Raw genomic sequence first — 7,697 nt, 5'->3', positions numbered from 1 at the left:
ATGTGAATCCTATCTCAGAAAATGGATTCCATGATGCGTTTGATATTGGTTACGCGAACCAGGATTTGCTCCTTGATGAGCATTGTAGCGTTTCCCTTCAAAAAGCATTACTGGCCAGTGCGAAAAGCCTGCTGGCTTTGGATCAATTCATTATATTATATTCGACCGACCATATCATGCATATTGCATATTCAAATTTTAACTCTTAACTGACAATTATTGCTTTTTTTACAATTCATAGATTTTACATTCGCGCCTTCCGTAAAGTAGAGCAAGATTCTGAAATTTCAGCAGGCAAACTGGACTTTATCAATGTTGTTGAAAGAGTTTCTAAAGATGATCAAGAAAGTTACTGAAACGATTCCGTCTATCCTACATAACAGTCTATCCTACATAACAGTATTTTAGGCCTCGTTTGCAAAATTTTAGCGCACAGAATTAAACCAAGTTCTGCTGTGTTGCGAGCAGCGATAGAAGGAAGTTTTCTCCAACAGTTGAAGAGCGAGGGGTAGTGTGAACGAGTTCATCAGTTCATTCTTTTCTTTTGTGGCAGAATTAACTCCCTGTCAAAGATTAATAATGTGAAACGAATTTGAAACATAACCTCAGCAAGTCGTGAGTTGTGTCAAAATTGTATGATAGATAATAATCTCAGAACTTTCTAAATCTTAATAACATTTTTTCATCAGCATTGGCAAATAATTGGCAATAGTAATTTTGCTTCAACTTACATTTGTTCTCGGAGAAGGAATGTTACACTTTTACATGGTCCTGGCCTGATCGGCAATACTATTCGCTACTTTTCAGGATTTAATCCCTGAAATTTTGTACAATGCTAGCAGGAATTACGAAATCTATTCGAAGGTTATTTAGTTTGTTCCTCAAACCGCTCCACAAAATACTCCACAACTCCCTCTCTACTTCTCCCGCTCCCCCATCAACATTTCACTACCACTCCTCCCCCGCCCCCGAAGAGGAAAGGTCACCATTTCTACTCACACTCACAACACAGCACTCAGTCTTGGTCCAAGAAAGCAAAAGATGATCTACTCGCTACGGTACAGGAGAATATTTCTGCAATGGCCATCAATCTACGTTGGAAAGAGTTATTTGCTAACACTCAACCGACACTCTCAACAAACATTTGAAGTAGACTTACACCTGTGCTCCACGTCTAGTAGACCAGAGAAATCTGGGCCAAGACTTCTGAAATAGAGGAGATACCACATCCAGAGGATTAATACAAGCTTCTTTTAGCTTATTTAATCTTTTTGCCATCTCCAAGAATAAGTGGCTGTTATGATTTCTTTTCACTGTCGCTAAACGTGTAAACAATTTTATAGATATTCATGCCATACAATTGCAGTACCTACCTATTGAACCTATGAAAGTATTTTTACCTAGCAGCAGTAAAATCGGGGGGGGGGGGGGGGGGGGGGGGGGGGGGGGGGCCGGGGGGGGGGGGGGGGGGGCCGGGGGTAAGGGATCATGTATTAACTGTTTTTAGGATAATAATTAAGACACCCACCCCCTTTTACCGGCTTTTGTGGTACTAACTGTTGAGAAATCACTGTACTATGTCTTGGTTTATAAAATAAGATACCCACCCAGAAATTGCTTTAAACAGCTCATTAAATATGACTTTTTAGTTTTAAAAGGATCCGATATTGAATGTAAACAATGAAACTAACAGTTGAGATATCTATGCTTAATTAAAAACATACACTAACACACGCCCACATGTTTACAGATTACAATTACACACATGGCATGTATGTAATGTGTACTATACATATCACACATCATTTAAGAACCAGTAGTTGAAATACATTTTAAAATAAATTAAACACTGCACCTTCTCAAACGGAAAAGTCAACAAAGCCAAAGGCCACTTTTTAAAATTATACAAAAGATCAATCGCACTCTGTTTAATAAATTATATCTTAATTTACTAACTGTTTTTGGGCAAATTAGACCTAAGACTCACTATTTAGTAGCATACAGTACAAACTGTTTTTCTGGGAAATGAGCAGCAGATCCACCACTTAGTACAAAAGTACTAACTGTGTTTGGGAAGAATATATGACACACCACCCCAACGTCACGTACAGTTAACAGTACTCAGTACCTGATCCCGGGGTCCCCCTCCTCCCCCGGTAAAATATTACCAATATTTCTTTATCTAAGGACGTATTTGAAATAGTATTACAGTACTTACTAAACGGTGTGTGTCAGAGGGAGTTGTAAGGGCTATCAAACTAGGAATTTTAAGATGTTGCACAGATTTGTATTTCTGAGTTCTCCAGTCACCACTATTTCAGCCAGCACAATCTCTCTCTCTCTCAGTCTCTCTCTCTCTATTCTACGATTTTGGTATCATTAGCACAACAAATAACAATGTAGCCATTACAGCAGCTAGCGACAAGTAAGTTTATCCTAAAAGTAACGAAGCACATGCTCATTTAAAAACCTTCATTTACTGAGAATATGATCAAGCTTATTAGTAAAGATACAATAAGTATTATAAGCGTGGCTTGCCTCAAATTAAATAGATCAGAAGATAACTATAAACTGATCATGATAAGAACAAAAACAACACAGTGCTTGGTCGTTGTTTTAAAGTTTGAAAACAGTGCATGTGGCCTTCCATCAAGAACACGGAATTATGTGATCATACAAGAAAGACAGATCTTAATAATATTTAACATCATTTGCATCAGGCTTAGTTGTTTGAAATAAATTACCTCATACAGCTGAAGACCAACAATGATTGAAGAGGAGGAAAAAATATCAAACAGAATAATCATATGTATTGTGAGCCAACCAGGGGTAGATGAGGCATCCATCTCTCCAACGGTTTTGACATCATCGAAATCATCTTACCGTCATCTGAATAAAGGTCATGTTAATTATCTCAATTATACATTAGCCAGTTGCAGTATTAAATTAGCCAGATGCTTAGCAATGCGCATAAATGTGCTCAGTGCATTCTTGGAATTTTCACAAGTTTTATTTCAGCCCGACAATGAAAATAATATCAGATCAGTGGTACTTAGATCGAATCCAAATAAAATCAACAAAGTGGCCGCTTTTTATGCACAATTTTTAAAAAAATGTATATTTGGAGTATTCATATGTGCACAGATAACTGCATCAAGGTAATGATAATAATAATCCTATACATTTGCATAATTGAAACAATTATGGCCCCTTATTGTGGGCAGAATATGTGTTTTTGTTGAAGTGTCCTGGTATAAAACTTATCTGAGTGACTGCATAGGGATAAATACTAGGACCTACTAAACTCAAAACAAAATGCAGCCACCTAATTAAGATACTGAATTATTTACTTCACTTTAATTATGATGGCCAAACGTGACAAGCTTGTATCTAAACAAGTAAAAACATGATCAATGATATGACGTACATGTAGCGCGTGGTCAAGCGCAACTAGCAGAGCCAAACGGAATAGAAATAGCGCAGTGCTTTTCAACAGTCCCAGTTAATTATCAATCAAAATAACTGACCACTGATCAGCCCTACATTACATGACAAACACCCAACACTCATACTTTAATCAGAAACACTCACTGAGTGAAAAATGTAATACCTTGGGAACAAGAAATTTGGGATACATAACATTTTGATGCATAAGTGCATCCCTTTCTGATCTTCTGGATCAATTTTACAAAATTCAGAGAACAATTCCAACACTATACCGGTTTTACATTATACAACTAATAGAATTCTAAGGATAAACACAATAATCTATCTTTCTAATTGCTATGTTAATTGTTAAATAGCAACATTTCGGGGTTGATTCATACTCTGCACTGCAAGGTTACAGTTTCATTTTAATAGAAATTTGAGTAATAATGCCTGTAACAATGTTTTAATAAATCATAGTGTGGTAAAGGATACAAATGGAGTGATGTGCTTTATGGCTACCATCATTGAGTGCATTGAGTTATGTAACCTAAAAGGTGTCCAGTTTTGGATTGGGAATTGAGTGGGGCAGTATCTGTGCAGCCCTAAAACCAAGAGTAGACTTGGTTGTGGGGCTTCACAGATACTTCCCATGTATTATAGAACTATGATCATAATAAACTACTTTTAGGATAAGAGTGAGAAATAGTGAAACAAACTTTTTAGCGAAACAAATTTAAAATAATGCAAGGGTAGGGGTTACAGATAGTTATTATGACTTTAGGAACCTTAACCTTATTCCTAACCAAACTGTTGTGTACTCAATTTAAATGTCTAACTAGCCTTTAATAATGGTGGGTTGTCTTGGATACTGCATTTCCAACTTGGTGCACGCCAGGTTTAAAATAAAATTATTTCCCTCACTTGCTTGGATTAGATTGGCTCACTCCAATGTTAAGACTGCGTCGTCACCACTAACCAGTAGATTCATCATACATGAACTGTAGGCACCTAAATTGAATTGATTAGAATAAGTATGTCAAAGATTTCGTTTTCCCTAATAGAAGTTTCGATAGTAAATAAAAGGAAAAATGTGTCAAAATGTATTTAATATACATTCAATTAAATCAAGTGATGCGATTGGCAGAGCACAATCAAATTTTTAGTGTTGCAATTGGCAGAGCACAATATTTTAAATCTTTAACAATCTAATATATAAAAGTTTCAAAACGCATGATCTGTTCCATTATTTAGACTCCATTAAAGGGGCAGGGATGAGATTGTAGGAGACTTCTGATAGATGGATCTCATGTTTGGTGTCCACCTTCTTTCCCCGGTACTTAATTAAAAGAATATCCATTTGAGCATATATATTTTTACAATTGGTCAAAATATGGGTAAAAAGAAACAATAAACATATAATAACATTTATTGGAATGCGAGAATTTGTATTGTGGCAAGTGGTTGATTTAAGTGCTCCAAGAAATAATTTTACTTTTCAATAGGCAATGATGAGTGGCAGGATTTTGTAGCCCACTAATAAACATTCATCTTCAAATCTTTCGAAAATGGCATTATCTCATAGAGCAATATATTCTTGGTTTAAAAAGACAACAAAGAAATTTTCAAAAGAAGCCTATAGAAGAAATTCTGCTTGTGTGCTTGTAAGAAATATCAATCATCTATACGATGGGAGTTGGGACATAAGATTAAAGGCTCATAATGTTAAGTTATAGAAGTCAAGCACATTGGTGCATTTGGGACAAGCCATTAGAACTCACTGTACGGCCTCAAGTAAGAAAAATTGTGTACTTCGTCATGGAGATGGTATGTGAGAATTCATAGACCTGTGATCTACAACAATCAATATGTTACCAATGATTTGAATATCTTTTTCACTTTATATCAAAGAATAGGTGATATGATGTTCTATTCTTCATATATGTATTTACAAAAGGTCGTGAGCATACAGTCTCAAGTCTACAAACATCATTTCCCGAAACTTGTGGACGATATCAAATTTAAAGCTGGAAAAATATCAGCCAACAATACAATTTGCTTAAATAGTAAAGAATACGAAAGTTAACATCAAACTAGGCGGTTTGTTTGCTCATAAGTAGTCATTTCTTCTGCATTAGAATTAGCGCTCGATTCATCAGGCTATCTATCTATGCATAACAATAAAAATGTATACAAGCTATATTAAAATGACTCTAGATGCATCAATTACCAAATAATTAATTGTTTCAAAATTTATATACTGTGGTCGTACGTCGATTTCTTAATTTAAAACATGGAAATGGGTAGCGCATGGTCGCGCGCGCAACAATAAGGTCGCATTTGTGGTTTCAATATTTTACATGACGTACGCGTAACGCGCGGACGCAAGCGCGACTAGCAGCGCCAAACGGGATAGAAAATAGCGCGGCTCTATTCAACGTGGTCCCATCGTGCATGGATATCGGAGTTGATATAGTGATCAAAATGGGGCAAAATACGCTGCTTTTAGCTGTAACATAATGTCTGATGGTTGATATGCTTTAAATTTTTCGGACACTTTCCTTGTAAATCTATGAGTAAGCTTACCAATTTTTGTTCCAATTGGAGGTCGGGAAGTATACTGAATATCTATTTGTTTGAAGAAAATTGTGCTGGCCGAAATTAGCGCTAAAAAACCATCCTACAGTCGGCACGCGCGGCTCACTGTCGATGGCGCACTACCTAGTGAATCTGTGTAAAAAATCTTAGTTTATACTATTTCCTAACAGCACTGTGTGTCCTTTTGTCCAGGCGTGTCCAACTCTTATCGGTAGCTTCATTACTGCACTCGCAACTCGGCTAATGTCAGCATCTTCCACGAGAAATCGTAAAAGCTCGCGGGGACGCGGGGTATACCGTATACTTATAGGACTAGGAGGGACGCTGATCCTTTCGTAAACGAGACAACTGTGTGTTCCTTTGTCCAGTTAACTAGTTAACGTTAAACGATTGACAGAATATGGTTTTTGCAAAGATGATAGATTCTCGGTGACATGAAATAATTCAGTCCAGTTAGAATTTCAAAATTCACGAGTAGGACTAGGATCATTATTTTAAGTATGTTGAGCTGTAATTATTTGTTGAGGATAATATCATTAAATCTTTAAATGATCTTTATCTGCACCATTCAGATCACGATCCCTCACCTTTTTTCTTTTATTGCATGGCGTATGCCATGTACTACAAAGCTCTCCGGCCGGGTTTTCTGGAAACAATGAATATTCATATATTCAAATCTGCTGTACTCTGAGATGAGACCTGATTCTTTCACAGACCACCTTGGCTGGCCCAGATTTTCTAGTAACAATGAATATTCAAACCTACAGTGCTACAGGTGAGACTTGATTCTGATTCTTCACAAACCAATGGGCTGCCCCAACTCATGAGCTTAATCGTGCATTAGTTTTCAGCTTACCTGAGAACCTCGTAAGAGCCATCAGGCGGGGGGGTTTAAAAACCGAGGGGTTTGCACGTACACCCCAAATTAATCCCCTCGGCCCTTTTCTTCTTTTTGTACTTTCACATCCCCAGGGCCTTTACCGTACTGCGTGACGCGCTTTTTCCAAGTAAAGGCCCCATACAGATCACAACAAAAGGGGGGGTACGTGTGCGCGCGCCCCATCTGACAATTGCTCGTTTTTTAACCCCCGGGGGGGCCTACTTTCTTTGTGCTTTTTTTGACTTATCGAAGGCTATAAATCCTTTTTTTATTTAAATTTTGGGTATTTTTCCCATTTTTAACATAAAAACAGGAAGGGGCGGTATAAAATAAAAAAAAAACAATAATTAAGATTGTACATCCAAAATACATAACAAACATTTAAAATACCTCCAAAAATTTTTATAAAAATTTATACTATTTTCTTTCGAAAAAAAGATCCCCAAAAATTGCTTTTTTTTATTTTACTTAAAATAAACAAAACAATTCATTTTTTCCTAGTACACCCCGTATATTATATACTAAAACTTAATGCAAACCAAAGGTCAAAGTTTTTGTATAAAAAATAACAAAAATTAAAAAAAAAGGGGTTCCCCCTTTGCCTGAGCTTTAAAAAAAGGGGGAAACCCACTTCTCAGATTAATTTTTTTGCTTCCCCAAAAAAAATTTTCAAACTAACAATTTTCGCCCTTTTAAAACATTTCTTTAAAAAAAAACATTAACTTTAAACCTTCCAACCCAAAAGAAAAGGGGCTCTCCTCCAGGCTTGCCCTTTACTTGACCCTAAAAAAAG

General features: G+C 36.5%; 1 long non-coding RNA gene across 2 annotated transcripts; it reads right to left on the bottom strand.

Moving 5' to 3' along the window:
• Positions 1-227: 227 nt before the first annotated feature.
• On the bottom strand, positions 228-4,615 carry LOC134822276 (uncharacterized). Of its 2 annotated transcripts, XR_010161162.1 has the most exons (4): positions 4,351-4,615; positions 2,745-2,889; positions 732-817; positions 228-563 (listed from the first exon to the last, which is right to left on the bottom strand). It is a non-coding gene; the product is annotated as an uncharacterized LOC134822276 (long non-coding RNA). The 2 variants fall into 2 exon arrangements; XR_010161163.1 differs by lacking the exons at positions 2,745-2,889; positions 4,351-4,615 and adding an exon at positions 2,219-2,305.
• Positions 4,616-7,697: the final 3,082 nt, after the last annotated feature.

This window comes from Bolinopsis microptera, chromosome 10 (genome assembly GCF_026151205.1).
Source record: "Bolinopsis microptera isolate Bmic1 chromosome 10, MBARI_Bmic_1.0, whole genome shotgun sequence".
NCBI lineage: Eukaryota > Metazoa > Ctenophora > Tentaculata > Lobata > Bolinopsidae > Bolinopsis > Bolinopsis microptera.
The sequence above is the reverse complement of the archived record's forward strand: the minus strand, read 5'-3'. Positions and strand labels throughout refer to the sequence as shown.